Below are 16,619 nucleotides of genomic sequence, written 5' to 3'. Positions count from 1 at the left end.
GGGGCCGCCAGCCGCACGCCGGCCTCGCCGCTCCGCCCCCTTCGGAGCCTCGGGGCCGCTGCCCGGCAACGCGCGGGCCCGGGCGCAGGGGAGACGAGCACCACCTCCCGGCCGGCCGGGCGCCTGCCTTGCGGGCGGCAGCGTCGACCGAGTGGCCCGGCCCGGCCCTCCCTCAGGATCCCGCCTCCCGAGTGCCGACGCCGGGAGACGCGAGAGGCCGGAGCCGGGCGTGCTGCTGTCGCCGCCCCGACCTCGAACCCAGGGCCGGTGCCGTGCTCCTGGGGTCTCCCACGCGTTCCCCGGGCAGGCCGACGGGGACGGGTCAGCACCTGGAAAGCTGACCAGCCCCGCTCTGTCGCCTGTCTGGCGCGGGCAGCAGGTGTGTGGGGGGCGCCCGCGTTCGTGGGCAGCGCTGGTGAGCCAAGGGGACAAAGCCGGGAAAGTCGGGCAGCCTTCCCCCAGAGCCCAGCGTGCCACCGGTGAGGGGCTGAGGGGGCGCGCTCGCAGCGACCACCCTAGAGGTTAAGGCCACCACTCTGCGCCTTTGGGAAGGCACTGCGCCCCCCCGGGAGACCCAGCACGTAGAAGGCCTTCAGAAGGCGACTGCTGGACCCGGCTGAAGCTTAACTGGAGTGACACCACCCTCGCTTCCAAGGCCTGATCCATCGAAGCCGGGCAGAGGGAATAGCGTTTGAGGATTGGAGGCAGGTGAAGAAAGCGGTTGCCTTTTGTGGAGTCGTCTAGAATGTAGCTGGTATCTAGCTCAGAACATCACCTTGGAAGACAGGATGGGTAGCTTTGGGTGGGAAGACTTGTGCCAGGCAGGGTACCCAGGACTTGCATGGAGGACGCTGTGACTGGAGACCGTGGCCGACAGTGGGCAATGGGAACCAGCTGAAGGGTGATCTCTAGAGGATCCTGGTAGCCCTTCAGGGGGTTCTGCCACTGGGCCCAGCTCCCAAAGGGGCTGCCCAGAATTACAGTTCCCACACGTCTAAGTGGTTCTCCCTTTGCCAAATCATTAATCAATACTGCTTCTTCCTCAGAACCACACTGGACTCCATTGTCATAGTCGAATGAAATGAGAATAAAGGTTAAAGATGGCTTTGGTCAATGATCTCTTTCTTTCCTCCCACCACTCAGCTAACATGAAGTTCACATATGAGGTCATCCTGCTTAGCACTCCACCTGGTAAGCCCTCATCATGGATTAAATGATTTCACCTACAGCATCCTCGCCCCTGAAAGAGCTTCCATTTCTCACATGTGGCCTCAGCCAGGAAACCATTACTACCCCCACTAGATCCCAGCTGGCCCAGACAGGAGGGTCCTTCTGCATTCTCAGCCAACTCAAGGAAAAGGGAACATTGGCCCCACCGTTAAGAAGGGATTGGGATCAGCTGGAAAGAAAAACCACAATCACTTTGAGATCATAGAAACAACTCATGAACACTAATTCTCTAAAGAAAGTGAGGTTCCTAGAGTTCCTTGGTGTCAGGAAGCATCAAAGTCAACATGACCTCTCTCAGGATTTGAAGAACTCTGCCTCTGTGTTTAGGAAAGTGCCTTTCCTGGGCTCTGCAGTCCAGCAGTGCAGTGCCAAAGGAGTGAGCATCCGAGGTAGGAAGGTATCCTGTGTGTGCATTTGCATGTCCCCAGGTATAAACATACACACTACACATATTTGTGTTTGAGGAAAAGGGACTAGACGAAGCTTTAGGACATTCATACCAAAGTATGCAATAAATGTAACCAATGCTGCTGAGCACCTGCTATGGCCTGTTACTGTGGAAGGGTAGAAAAGAAGATAAAGGAATTGATCATAGAAGTTATCTCACCCAACTCTTCTTTGATACCTAAAGAAGAAAACCAGATTAGTTTCTTTCCTTGAAGATCGGCCAACTGGAATGCTGCTCTCTTGTTTTTCAGTTAAACCACACAAACTCCAGGACAGGGGCAGGATTAGCTCCTCAACACAGGCTACCAGTTTGAGCTAGGGGAGGGGAGGGTCAGTATGACCCTTGGATCAAGGTAAAATAGGCCCCACCTTAAAAAAAAATTGTTTATTGGAAAGGCGAATACAGACAGAAGGAGAGACCTGGAGAGATCTCGATCTTGGTTCTTTCCCCAAGTGGCCACAATGGCCAGAACTGAGCCATTTGGGAGTGAACCAACAGATGGAAGATCTTTCTCTCTGTTCTCCCTGTCTGTGTAACTCTGCCCTTTATGTAAATAAATAAATCTTTTAAAAGTAAAATAAAAAAGACAGGGCTAGACAGCACTCCCATCTACTAGCTTACTCCTCAAATGCCCCCAATAGCCATGGCTGACACTGGCAGAAGCCAGGAGTTAGGAACTGAATTTGGCTTCCCCCCCTCCGTGGGTGGCAGGCATCCAACCACTTCAGCCAGCACCTGCTACCTCACAAGGTATACAAAAGCAGGAAGCAGAGCCAGGTATCAAGCCCAGTGGGGTCTAACCACTAAGCCAAATGTCTGCCCCTAATCATGTCTTCAAAGTCCCCCAGGATTCTGATGTACAGTCAGGGGCAAGAACCACTGAGCTTAAAAGTTGAATTGTCAGTGTTTCTATGAAAAGTGACCAAAGAGATGTGGTAAAGAGAAGCGGGAAGCTGGGGTAAGATGAGGACAGCTGAAATATCTGAACTTCATTTGTAGGCAAGGGTATATCATGAAAGAGTTTTCGAGATATTATTAGAACCAGGCACAAGAAGAATGACTCCATTAACAATATATAAGATGATTTGGAGAGAAATGACTGGGAGCAGTGAGACCGATGAAGACAAGATCTTAACCTGAATGCATGAGGTCTCAGGGATCATAAATACCCTTATCATTCTCAAACAGACATCCTTTTCAGAATTTGATTGTGTATGTTTGCGTAAGAGTGTGGGAAAACAGGTACTCCCAAATTCCGGTGACAATTGGCTGAGTCGTTTTGGATCCACCAGCATTTAAAATCTGCTCACCAGGACCAGTCGGCTGCACATACAGACATGCGCAGGAACCACAGCTGGAGGCAGGTCAGGCAGAGGTTATCAGGAGTTGCTCTGACTAGACTGCAGTTCCTTCTGGTGTGCGTGAGGGCCAGGTGTGTGCTGAGCAGCACGAGGCTCGAGCACAGCATCTGTCGGTTTGCATGAGATAGAGCTGGGAACAGAACTGACCCGGTGATGGCATCCACCAGTGTGAGTACAGGCTGATGTGATGGACTGATCCAGACCCCCAGTGACTAGTCCACACAAGAGCCAGGTCTGAGATCACCCCAGACAAGGTCTTGGGGAACCCCTCCCCAACTGGACCCCTGGATTCAAAACTTGACCACAGGGAAAAGCACAGGTTCTGTGGTTGACCATGGAGCACGTGCGTCAGAACCAGGCCTCCTCCTTTGCTGAATATGGTGCAGTGGACAGCATGCTCAAATGCACATGGAGGATACTGCAGTTCATCGAGGCCTGCAGAGAACATCTAGTACCATGACAGAGGATAGAGAGCAGAACGAATTAGCTCTCCCGGCCAAGCTTTGACTGCAAGTAACCAGGCAAATGGAGACTCTAAGGTGGGTAGGGCAAGCCAATGGACATTGAAAGGATTTCCTCAACCTCAGAGCAATGAAATCAGCAGCATCTCAGAACGATTGAAACCACTCACATAGTCCCCTGGGAACATGCTCCACATCGGAGATCCTAGGATGGCGTCGAGTGCTGTCGCACATCCTTGGGGACCGTTGTAGTGAGGTTGCTGGGAGCAGCCCTCTCCCCTTCTCTCCCTCTGCCTCAGATACATGCTTTTTCATCCATTTCCCCCCATTTCTCAACCCTTACCACTCTAATCAGTGGTTCACATGGGCATACATCCTTCTCAATATCATCAAATATAAAACAAATTTAAATTTATTTTTAAAAACATCTGCTTACCATGTGATCCCCTAAAGTTCACCTCGATATATATGTTTTTCTTCTTCTTCTTTTTTTAAAAATTAGGTTTAATTCAGCCCAGTAAATTTAGCCAGGCATCAATCAGATAAAATTTACTTTTTTAGTATTTTTGTTTGTTTTGGTTTTTTGTTTTTATTGGAAAGTCAGGTATACAGAGAGGAGGAGAGACAGAGAGGAAGATCTTCCATCCGATGATTCACTCCCCAAATGGCTGCAACGGCTAGAACTGAGCTGACCCAAAGCCAGGAGCCTCTTCCAGGTCTCCCACACAGGTACAGGGTCCCATGGCTCTGGGCTGTCCTCGATTGCTTTCCCAGACCACAAGCAGGGAGCTGGATGGGAAGTGGAGCAGCCAGGATTAGAACCGGCACCCATATGGGATCCTGGTGCGTGCAAGGTGAGGACTTTAGCCACTAAGCTACCGTGCCGGGCCCTAACTTGGGTTTTCTTAATGTCTCATGATGTTGAGCATTTTTTTTCACCATTAATATGCTCTTTATGATAAAATGTCTATTCAAATACTTTTTCAATTATATCATTTGGTTCCTCTTATTATCAAATTCTAAATATCTTTTATGTTCCAAATATGTTTTATGTGGGCCCAGCATGGTAGCCTGGTAGCTAAAGTCCTCGCCTTGCATACGCCAGAATCCTGTAAGGGCGCCGGTTTGTATCCCAGCTGCTCCACTTTCTATCCAGCTCTCTGCTTGTGACCTGGGAAGGAAGTAAAGGACAGCCCAAAGCCTGGAGACCCTACACCCAAGCGGGAGACGCAGAAGAAGCTCCTGGCTCCTGAGTTAGGACGAGCTCAGCTCTAGCTGTTGTGGCCACTAGAGGAGTAAACCAGTGGATGCAAGATTTTTCTCTGTTTCTCTTTCTCTATAAATCTGACTTTCCAATAAGAATATCTTTTCTAAAAACAAAAAGTTGTTACATATGTGTCTTGAAAATATTTTCTGAGTCCAAAGCTCATATTTTCATTCTCTTACTAGTACATTTCAAAGAGTATAAGTTTTTAATTGTGATGGAAATCAGTTTTTAGTAGTTTTCATTTTTGACTCCTGAGTTTTGTATCTTAGGAATCATTTGCCTAATCCAAGGTGACAACATTTTCTCCTAAAAATTCTTCTAGAAAATTGACATTTTACCTCTCATGTTTAGGTTTATGACTCACTGGAGTCAACTGATATCCTGTGACACAACTGAAATTCATTGTTTGTAATATACAATTGTGGTAACACCATTTGTTGCAAAGACTTTCCTTTTGTGATCCTATTTCCTCAAAATTAACTGACCCTATGTGTGGGTGTATTTCTGACTTTGTATTCTCTTCCCCGGGAGCCCAGCTGTGACGCGGGCACCGGGAGAGTCGGCTGCTGTGCAGCACACACTCGTGAACAAAGGATGACATATAAGCAGTGGTTGCCGCTAGGAAAAGAAACATAATGTTGAAGAGTCAATGCATGAAGAATATTCATTTCCGTGAAAAAAAATTCACTTCATATTTCCTCTATTGAATAAAAACAACCTGATGACAAAAATGTTACACGTGAGTCCTACAACTGCTCTCACTTGCAATTTTTTAGGTATTTATTTATTTAAAAGGTAGATTGACAGACAGAGAAGGAGAAAAGGGGAGCCATCCTCCATCTGCCGAAGCACCCCCTAGATGATGACAACAGTCCAGGCTATAGCAGACAGCAAACAGAAGCCAGGGGCACATCTAGGTCTCTTCCATGTACACAGGGGCCCACGCACTTAGGCTATCACCCACTGCCTTCCCAGGGGCTCTAGCAGGAAAGTGGACGGCAAGTGAAGCTGCTCAACTTGATACAGGATGCCAGGATCACCAGCACAGTATGACTCGCTCTGTCACAATGCCGGCCTTGCTTACATCTGTAACACCAGCACACACTACTTCAGTATTTCCCTTTTCTAAAGAAAATCTTTTGCTTTTCCATAAAAATTAGAAGACGAATACAATATATTCTAGATTCTAAATCACCTAGTGGGATGTGGGGAGATTTAAAAAAAAAAAGTGAAAGATTCAGAGATGTTGAGGAAGTCTTATTTTGGTTTTTCTTATTTTGATGAAGTACATGAGGTTGGGTAGTTTATAAAGCAAATGAGTTCATTTTGCTCCAGCCTCTGGGGGCTGGACCTCAAAAATTAGGCAACTGCACCTACAATGGCCTCCTGCTGGGTTTTAACATGGAGGAAAGTGGAAGGGCAAACTCGTAAGCAGAATAGACAAAAGACAGGGCTGGCAGCCTTGCTTTATGACAACCTACTATCATGAGGAGTTATCCAGTTCCTGAAAAACTGCACTAACCCCTCCAAATGACCCATTCATTACCAAGAGGACCCCTCCCCACATCACCACCCTGGCAATCAGATTTCACCTAAAGCTTCGGAGGGAAGAAACCACATCCACACCATACAGAGCCATGCATGGGAGGACAAGTCGAGAAGGCTCCCCTGGACAGAGAGCTGAATGGGCACTTATAAGCCCTTATGGGTACTGGTTCATATCCTGGCCGTTCCACTTCCCATCCAGCTCCCTGCTTGTGATCTGAGAAAGGAGGAGAGAACGGCCCAAAGCCTTGGGACCCTGCAAGCATGTGGGAGACTGGAAGGAGGCTCTGGGCTCCTGCCTTCAAATCAGCTCAGCTCTGGCTGTTGTGGCCACCTGGGGAGTGAGCCAGTGGATGGAAGATCTCTCTCTCCTCTGTGTAAGTCTGATTTTGTAATAAAAATGAATGATTTTTTTTTTAAAGATTTATTTTTATTATTTTTTCATTGGAAAGGCGGATATACAGAGAGGAGAGACAGAGAGGAAGATCTTCCGTCCGATGATTCACTCCCCAAGTGAGCGCAACGGGCCGATACTATGCCGATCCGAAGCCAGGAGCCTCTTCCGGGTCTCCCGCGCGGGTGCAGGGTCCCAAAGCTTTGGGCCGTCCTCGACTGCTTTCCCAGGCCACAGGCAGGGAGCTGGAAGGGAAGCGGGGCTGCCGGGATTAGAACCGGCGCCCATATGGGATCCTGGGCGTGCTAGGCGAGGACTTAGCCACTTGCGCCACCGCGCCGGGCCCAAATGAATGATTTTTTTAAAAAGATGTGCCAGAACTTGAAGATGCAGCAAGTAGTGCACAGACACTGATGTGAAAATCTTTTGCACAGCCCTGTTAGCAAAACGTGCCAGTAAATGACTGCCAATAATGATGAGAAAGACAAAAGAGACTCGAGCAGCAGCCCACTAAAACTATCTGCATTTCAGAAAACCTGAAGATGAGTCAGGAAAACAGGCAGGGGAAGACGTGGAGGGAAAACCAGGAGCACAGCATCCGTCAGGTGTCACTAAATGCCAGGAAGAAGCCAGGATGGGAAAGTGGAGCAGATGGAACGCAAACCAATGCCCACATGGGATTCCAGCACCTGGAAAGAGAGGATTTAGCCTTCGAGCCATTGTGCTGGACCTTCCCCGCCCTCCCACCCATCCCAAGCTCCTTTCAATCGCCTACAGATCAACTGGTTCAATCTGCTGCCCACACTCTCCATGTCCACTTCCCACGGCAGCCCGGAGCCCATGGATCGCTCGCCCAAGGCAGCCCAAAAAGCCATATGGAAAGCAGGGCAACAGTTGGTGAGAACTATCTTTAGGATCATCCTCAGCCTCTGGCATTATCCTAACTCCAACTCACACATGACTGTGTTCTAAGACTCATCAACTCTGACTCAAACTCAGATTGAGAAAAATGAGAACAGTCTGCTGCAGCTCCTTGCTCGTCTGTCTTGTCATGAGTTCAGATCAATTACATGAATAAATAAAACCAAATCCACACTAACTATATATCTGTCCTTACTGCCCTGACTTGGTTTAAAACTCTCTTCTCACTCAAACCCTTCCCAGGATAGAGATCTCTGCTCTCGAGCCCCCTGGAATCAAGGACATCACTCCTCCAAGGAAGCCTTCTTGATTCCCCAGGACTGGGCTCATTGTAGTTTTTCTGTGCTGCCCCCGTCCATGACACACCTGTCTCAGCATGGACCACATGCATGGATCTCCATACAGGAGCCAACATTGCACAGTGAGCTCAGCCATGATCTGTGACACTGGCATCCCATATCAGCATTCTATCTTAACTCTTGATTACTCTACTTGCTATCCAGCTCCCTGCTAGTACACATAGGAAAGCAACAAAAAATGGCCCAACTCCTTGGGTCCCTCCAACCATGTGGGTCCCAGATAGAGTTCTAGGCTTTTGGCTTCAACCTGACTCAGTTCTGGCCATTGCAGTCACATCGTCTGTGAATCAGCTGATGGAAGTGTTCCCTCCCTTTTTTGTCCTCTCCTGTCCCATCACCCTGCACTTCATAGAATCCATCGATCAATGACCTTCATGTATTCATGCCCCACTAGACTGTAAGTTCTTCACGGGCAGAACTTGGTCATTTTCATCTCTTAATTCCCTAGTGCTTGGCTAGTCACAGGGTTCAATGAACGCTTGTTGAATGAATAAACAAAAGTATAAGGAAAAAGCGACACACTAGTCTCTTCCATTGCCTTCCCCCTTCCTGCTCCCCAGAGACAGAGAATTAGCCCCTAAGAGGTTAGGGCTCGTTAGTACCAACGTCAAAAGGCAGATGGAGGCATCCACTTACCCTCCTTGTGCTGACAATAACTTCCCAAGTTTCTCTTGCTGATTCTCTTACTTTGCAGTAGGAATTTCCAGCCCAAGATTGCCTGGAAATGTGACATTAGCTTGTCTGCTGAAGACTTCCGTAAGCTACAGTGTTGGAACAGCAAATATCTATTAAATCTAGTGAAATATGGGTCTTGACAGGAATAAAGGAAGAACATGGTCCCTGCCCTTTAGGAAATGACAATCTCCAAACAATAAAACATACCTGAACATTGAGATCTATTTGGTATTATACAAAATTGAATTTTAAAGACCTTGGATAAAGTACTGCAGAAACTGGTAACACACTAAGAGTCTAATATGTGAATAAGTATCACCCTCAATACACATCGATGCTTATTATTTCTCAGTTCTTTGCTGCTATCTTATGTAACAATTTTGCAATTACGTTCATAAATGAAACTACCTTCTAATAGAATTTTAAAGGAATCTTTCCGATCAGAGTTAAGAATAGCACCTATTTAACTCGCAGAACTAATTTGGAACTCATGCCATCTTCCTCATTTTTCCAAAAAAGAAATTTAATTTTTTATTACACATTGTAGAGAAAGCAGAGTGTACAGAGAAGTAAAAATATGAATGTTAAGACTATTTGCAATCTCACCCAAAAAAGCTTTGTTCATATGAAACTTATGCTCTTTCAGAAACTTTAAATTTACACAATCACAGAGAAAACTTCATTTTACTCAACAATATGAGAGCATCTTTTAATTTTATAACACTTCCAAAACTTAATTTTTTTAAGGATTTATTTTTTTTTATTACAAAGTCGGATATACAGAGAGGAGGAGAGACAGAGAGGAAGATCTTCTGTCCCCAAATGACCGCAATGACCAGTGCTGGCTGCGCTGATCTGAAGCTGGGAACCAGGAACCTCTTCTTGGTCTCCCACGTGGGTGCAGGGTCCCAAGGCTTTGGGCCATCCTGGACTGCTTTCCCAGGCCACAAGCAGGGAGCTGGATGGGAAGTGGAGCTTCCGGGATTAGAACTGACACCCATATGGGATCCTGGCACATTCAAGACGAGGATTTTTGCCGCTAGGTTACGCCACCAGGCCCCCAAAACTTAATTTTTACTGATTCATTGCATTCTAAGATGTGAACCTGTCCCAAGTGTTGCAACAAATCCCCCAAATGCTAGACACACAGGGGGCTCCCAGAATCTCACCACCATAGGCAATGCTGTGCTGAACATTGTACTGGGGCTGGCAATGAACTATCATCCATTCTCTACTCTCTCCACCACGCTGTTGCCTTGAGACGGACGATTATAATCACTGGCCCGACGTTTCATTGGTGGCTTCCTGTGCTTGGTCCGTGGGAGGCGTCAGTAAGAAACCCAATGACAGAAATGAGATGTGGGCATCAACTCCCCCAGCTGTCTCCCTGAAGTGTACCAGTTGAATGCATCCTTGAAGCCCACAGAACCTGGCTGGAGGTTCTCCTGCAAACTCCTCCCAGACTGCTCCTGTGAGAGCTTCATTTGCCTTGCACCTTTCTGCCTGACGGCAGGGGCTCAGGAGTCCTACAGCTGTTAGCTCTAAAGGCCTCCATCACTCTTCAGGGCTTTCCCTTATCAATGCTCTTCGGTTAAAATCTCCCCACTTTTATATACTGTCTAGTTCTTTCCGAGACCCTAACAAACAGGAACAACTTTGTAAGAATGCCTATGTTTATTATCATATGATACATTCCTACACCTGCAATTATATGATCACACAGCTTTTGTATCTCTAAGATTTTTTTTGACAATATAGCCAATTTGTTTTTTTGCCAAACTGCCCATCTTCTGGGGCCGTGTGATGTCAAATGCCGGTCTTCCGGCCCTTTGCCCTGAGTATTGTCATCTCTTTCCATCTCTGTAACTATAAACGTTTCTACAGGTAGCAATCATCTTATCTATGAAGAGTGTGTACAGGTGGGAGGGAGTGACTACCTACTAATCATTGCAGTCTATTTGTTTAGGTGATTCTTGTATAACTTTCTCAGTGTTTTCTTCTTGCGTTAGTTATTGAACACTGACCCACTAGCCCATACTTGGCCTTTAATAATTCGTTAGAAACTTAAGCTGATTTCATCTTTCCCAGTTGTTGGGGTGGAGGAGTGCTTCTTTTTCCTCATATCCTGCCAATGATGAAACATTTTGTGTTGCAAGGCCTTAGATTAAATTTAAGTTGTGACCATGGCACTTTTAAGGACTCAAGAAAAGCTATCATTTTATACATTATCCGTTCTTTTCTTGTGACTTCCTACATTCTGAAGTGCAATTCTCCACTTACTTTTAATGTAATTAATTAAAAAAAAATATTTACCTACTTATTGAAAGGCAGAGAGACAGATCTTCCACCCAACAGGTTACTCCCCAAATGGATGTAGCAGTCGAGACTGGGCCAGGTTAAAGGCAGGAACTTTGAAATCAGTCCAGGTCTCCCCTGAACTATTACCACGATCACCAAGGATACACATTAGCAGGAAATTAGAATTGGAGTCAGGGCTCAAACCCACCCATTCCAAGATGGGAACACAGTACTTCAAGTTAAGCAGTATACCAAATGCTTGTCCCTTAAAAAACTTTTTGTAAGGGCTGAACGTGGTGGCCTAGCAGCTAAAGTCCTCGCCTTGAATGTGATGGGATCCCAGGTAGGCACTGGTTCTAATCCCTGCTTGTGGACTGGGAAAGCGTTTGAGAACAGCCCAAAGCTTTGGGACCCTGCACCCGCATGGGAGACCTGGAGGAAGTTCCTGCCTCCTGGCTTTGGATCAGCGCAGCACCGGCCACTGCGCTCACTTGGGGAGTGAATCAACGGATGGGAGATCTTTGTCTCTCCTCCTCTCTGTATATCTGACTTTGTAATAAAAATAAAATAAATCTTTTAAAAAAAAACTTCTTGTAAGATTTACTTACTTTTACTTGAAAGAATTGCAGAGAGAGAAAAGGAGAAACAGAGATCTTCTTTAGCTGGTTCACTCCAGAAATGGCTGTAACAGCAGAAGCTGAGCCAGTTTGAAGCTGGGATCCAGGAGCCTCTTCCAGGTCTCCCACATTGGTGCAGAGATCTAAACACCTGAACCATTCTCCACTGCTTTCCCAGGCCAGTAAATGAAAAGCTGGACCTGAATAGAGCAACTAAGACACAAACCAGCGTCCACAACGGAAGCTGATGCTCCAAGTGGAGGAATAACCTGACAGGCCACCATGCTGGGCCCCTTAAGAATACTTTCATAACAATAAAGCCTTGTTCAATCCCACACACTTAATGAGCATATAATTGCTAAAGCAGGAAACCAATACTCTGCCCTTGGCATGCAACACGAAATCTTCTTATACAAATGTGGAATGTTTGTCATTCATTCACTGACCACCATGTGCACGTGCACTGAATGCTATTCAATGTGTGGTGATGCGTGACATGAGTGTTCAGAGCACAAAGGGGGCAGTTGACACCACAAACGAGTGCAGACGGCTATTTCTTTTTGCAAGTATCTGTGGCATCCACGCGGTCTGAAAGACAGGACTTGATAGATCAACTTGGTTTTCTGTGTTTCCCTCGTGAATCCTCTGGAAAGTCACGTCTGGTTGCCAGTTTTGGCAATGACAGAACCCACAGATGTGCAGGGCGTTTGGAATCAGTCAGCTCTGGTTCTGAGGATAAAGCCTGGCAGACAGGGAGGAGGATTTCACTGGGGCTCAAGTGGCACAGATCATAAGCAGAGTCTGCTAAGGCAGCGGCCCAGGTCTAAGGGGGCAGGGACGCAGCTCTTCTCTATTTCAAAAATTGCATAAGGTCATCATGTGGCCAAAACACTCCACACAGCACCAATCTCTCAGGAAAGCTACCATGAGTAGAAGTTATTGAATTATCACTACTTTTTCATTATTAATGAGAAACATAAATAGCATTTCAGTCCCTTGGCTTTTTGTTTGAGTTCCAAAGTACAAAATAATTACTCAAAAGATTTATTTAGGAGCAGACATTGTGCTGCAGGGGGTTAACCAGGATGTAATCACAATTCAAAGAGCATCTAAATTATAATCCTCTTACCCAATCCTGAATCTTAAATTCAATTTTCAATTAATATTTGGCAATGCTGATTGGCCAAACCATAGACTTGATTATATGACTTTAGACTTTCATTATTCATGAAGCAACAAATGTTATCCTAATCTTTAGAGCAGTTAGAAAAACAATGAAATCATTTCCATTCTAATCGGTTTTCCCTCCAGTTTGATCACAGGTAAGAACGAGACAGAAAGGACAGAGGGAACGAGAGGCTGTGGGTCACAGCATTTTGCCAAATGTGTCTTTTTATATAGTCTTAACTCTTGGAATCGCCCTAACACTTCCTGTACAACTAAAGGAAAAAAGGAAATCAACAACATGGGAAGGAGAGTAAAACTGAATCCAAATAGAATAAGCTAGGCTAAGTTTTACATGAGTTAATGGCAGGATAAAAGTGACAGTGGTGGTGTTGGCAGCACCCCGACAGCACCTGTGTCCCATTGCAGAGTGCCAGCTTGAATCCTGGCTAGCCCACTTGTCCAGCTTCGTGTAACAGCACCCAGGAAGGCAGCAATGACAGCCCAAGTGCTGCCTATGTGGGAGACCTGTTCCTGGCCCAGTCGTAGCTGTTACAGCCATTTGGGGAGTATACCAGCAGATGGAAGATTTCTACTTCTCTCTCTTCTCTGTCACTCTACTTTGGAAATAAACCAATTCTTTTAAAGAACAAGCAAAAGCAAAGAGACAGTGGTAAAACAAACTCAAACCCAACTAGCTCTTGAACATGCAATTTGAATTACATGACCCCGGCTTAAAACAATATTTATTTCTAGTTAGCAGGCTTCCTCTTTCATAGAGGTTTTAGTTAGCATTCTGAAATGCTTCTTCTAAACATTCTAGAATTATACAATGAAAGCAAGTGCACTGAGGACAATGGGTGCCAGTGTTTTCATTGTTACAGGGGGGAGAGGTTAGATCTATGAAAGGAGGAAGGAGAGCCTGAAGCATGGTGACCTGCAGGCATTGCTGTTAACTCAGAGCCTTCAGTGCACATCCAGACAGACAATGGATATGGATATAGATGCTGTGGGGGTGTGTGTGTACCCCCACCCCCCAGCTAGCAGGGGCTAGAGTCGGTGCCCCCTACTTCACAGTGGCCATCAGCACACCTTGCCTTGTAGGCAGATCTTGATTTTTGTTTTTTATTACTTAATTTAAAAGAGAGACAGACATGGAAATCTTCTATCTGCTTGTTCATTTTCTAAATGCTCATAACAGCCAGGGCAGAGAGTCAGGCCAAAGCCAGGGGTCCAGAATTCCATCAGGGTCTCCCAGGGATTTGAGCCATTATTACCACCTTCCAAACCACACATTAGCAGGCGGTTGAACCAGAAGGGGAGCCCAGATTCAACCCCAGACACTCCAGGGTGGGTGGGATGTGGGCATCTTAACTACTATGCCAAATCTGCTCCAGGTCTTGGTTTTAAGTAACACTCTTGCTAAACTGGAAAAAAAAGTGGGGGTTGTTTTGTTTTTGGTTTTGGTTTTGTTGTTGTTGTTTAACAAATAGTTGATTCTAGCGATTGAACAGGGCAAGTCTAAACTGAGCCTGAAATATCTTCTGTCAAAAAGGATACAGGAGTAGGTCTTTGGCACAACAGCTAAGTCTTCACTTGGAACGCCCCATGCCTGGTTCAAATCCTGATTGGAGACCCGGATGGAGTTCCAGGCTCTAGTCTGGTCTAGACTTCGGAGTTACGAGTATTCAGATGGACACTCTCTTTCCATGTCTGTCTCAAATACAATGAAAATTAATTTAAATTTAAAAAAAGAACGCCACTCTGGGACACCCCACATCAGAGTGCTGAGTTTCAAGTTCCAGTTCCACTCCCAAGTCCACCTTCCTGCTAACGCATACCCTGAGAGGCAGCAGGTGATGGCTCAAGTCATGATCCCTGCCACCCACTGCCAGAGACCCAGGTGGAGTTCCCAGTCCGTCTTGTCAGGTTCCAGCTGTTTTGAGTGTTTGGGGATAGAACCAGCAAATGAGAACTCCGTCTTTAGTTTTCCAACAAGTAAGTAATTTTTAAATGATAATTCAAAAGATGGTTGGGCATTTGGTGCAGTGGCTGTCAGCGCATGGAACTCTCACATCCATTTTGGAGTATCCCATTCCAGTCCCGGCCCTCTGCTTCCAATAAAGCTTTCTGCTGGTGTGCGTCCCAGGCGATCAGTGGGTGATGGCCCAGGTGTGGATTCCTACCACCCACATGTGAGACCTGGGCTGAACTCTGGGCTCCTGGCTGGCTGTTGCAAGCATTTGGGGGAGTTCAACCAGCACATGGAAGGTTTTTCTCCATCTGTCTCTATTCCTGTCTGTGTGTCACTCTGTCTTTCAAATAAAATGAAAAAGATAAAGTCTGTAATAAAGGAATAAGTTTACTTTGGTGCAAGATGTGTTGAAGCCCTCACATAGCTTTGTTTTTCATATAATGTATTGTCCAGGAACTCTCTGAAGTACACATGTATACTCTTAGATTGCAAAATAACTAATTTAGGTTACAACTACTCAGTCTGCACAAAAACTCAGTGACATGGTTCTACCAATGATGAAACTCTTTAATGTATGGACGCACTTGCTTATGAATCAACAACAACTTGACAAGGTGGCCATGGAACAGAGAAAGAAAATGGCACGGAACCAGCGAACCTGATTATGATGAACACACACAAGAAATCAACACTGGTGGCTGAAAGCCATAAGACCCAAGAGTTGAAGACTGCTACAGCATGATCGACATGGTCTTGGTGACACATCTCTACACCATGGATAAGCCCTGACTGTTTCTGTATCTCTAACTTGGGAAGGCCTGAAGTGGATATTCTACATACAGTGAGTTACACTGTCAGAGCGGCCACTCTAGTCTTCACCACTCAGAGAACAGAGCCATCTGCCCAGGAAGCCCAGCAGCCTCCTGTTGCCTCACTCTATTCACACGGCTAGAGCCATCTTAGCCAGCGACATGACAGTTAGGGAGCCCAGGAAAGCATCCACGAGGTAGTGTCTGATTCACTTCTGTCTCTTCTGACAGGACAGTAGCTAAGGCTAGCCGAGGGACATGGGCTTAGAATGAAGGCAGGCTGGAGATGGAGAAACGAAAAGAAACCAAACCCAACACCATTTCAGAAAATGAGGTCCAAATGTCAGGAGACCCAACTCCTGAAAGATCAGAGGTCTCGACATGAACACAGGGAACCAAGAGACCCAGCACGGAAAGGCCAGGGTCAACTGCTCACTGACAGCTTTGACCCCCACCTTCTGGACCGATTTTAAGCACCTGCAGAAGACTACGAGCCAAAAGAAAGTTTTATCTGAGAAAGTTTACCTCGAAGGCAGATAGAGCCAACTCAGGTTTACAGACTTTCATTGAGTTGAAAATATGCTACCTGGGCCAGACAGAAGCCCCTTTCCCAAATAAACTGAAAATGTGTTCAGGAGATGGAGAGAACCTGTGAGGCATCATGAAAACAAAATTTACCTTTATGAGGCTTATGAGGTTGATGCTGTGGCACAGCTGGTAAAGCCATTAACCGTGGTGCTGATATCATATATGGCCATCAGTTCAAGTCCAGGCTACTCCACTTCCCGTGTAGCTCCTTGCTAATGTGCCTGGGAGAGCAGAGAACAGCCCAAGTGCTTGGGACCCTGCACCCACCTGGGAGAACCGGATGAAGCTTCTGGCTCCAGACTGCGGCTTCTAACCATTGTAGCAATGTGAGATATGAACCAGTGAGTGAAAGATTCTCTGTAACTCTGCCTTTCAAATAAACAGAATAAATCTTTAAAAAAAAAAAAAGAACAAATATTATCATTATGAGGTAGATACATAATATGAAACCATACGTATAGTATACTTCCAATATGTAAGAATATAAGCATGAACAAAATATCTAAA

The sequence above is a fragment of the Ochotona curzoniae genome, unplaced genomic scaffold (assembly GCF_017591425.1).
Source record: "Ochotona curzoniae isolate NIBS_2020 unplaced genomic scaffold, NIBS_Ocur_1.0 scaffold_2476, whole genome shotgun sequence".
Lineage (NCBI taxonomy): Eukaryota > Metazoa > Chordata > Mammalia > Lagomorpha > Ochotonidae > Ochotona > Ochotona curzoniae.
Note: the sequence above shows the minus strand (reverse complement) of the source record.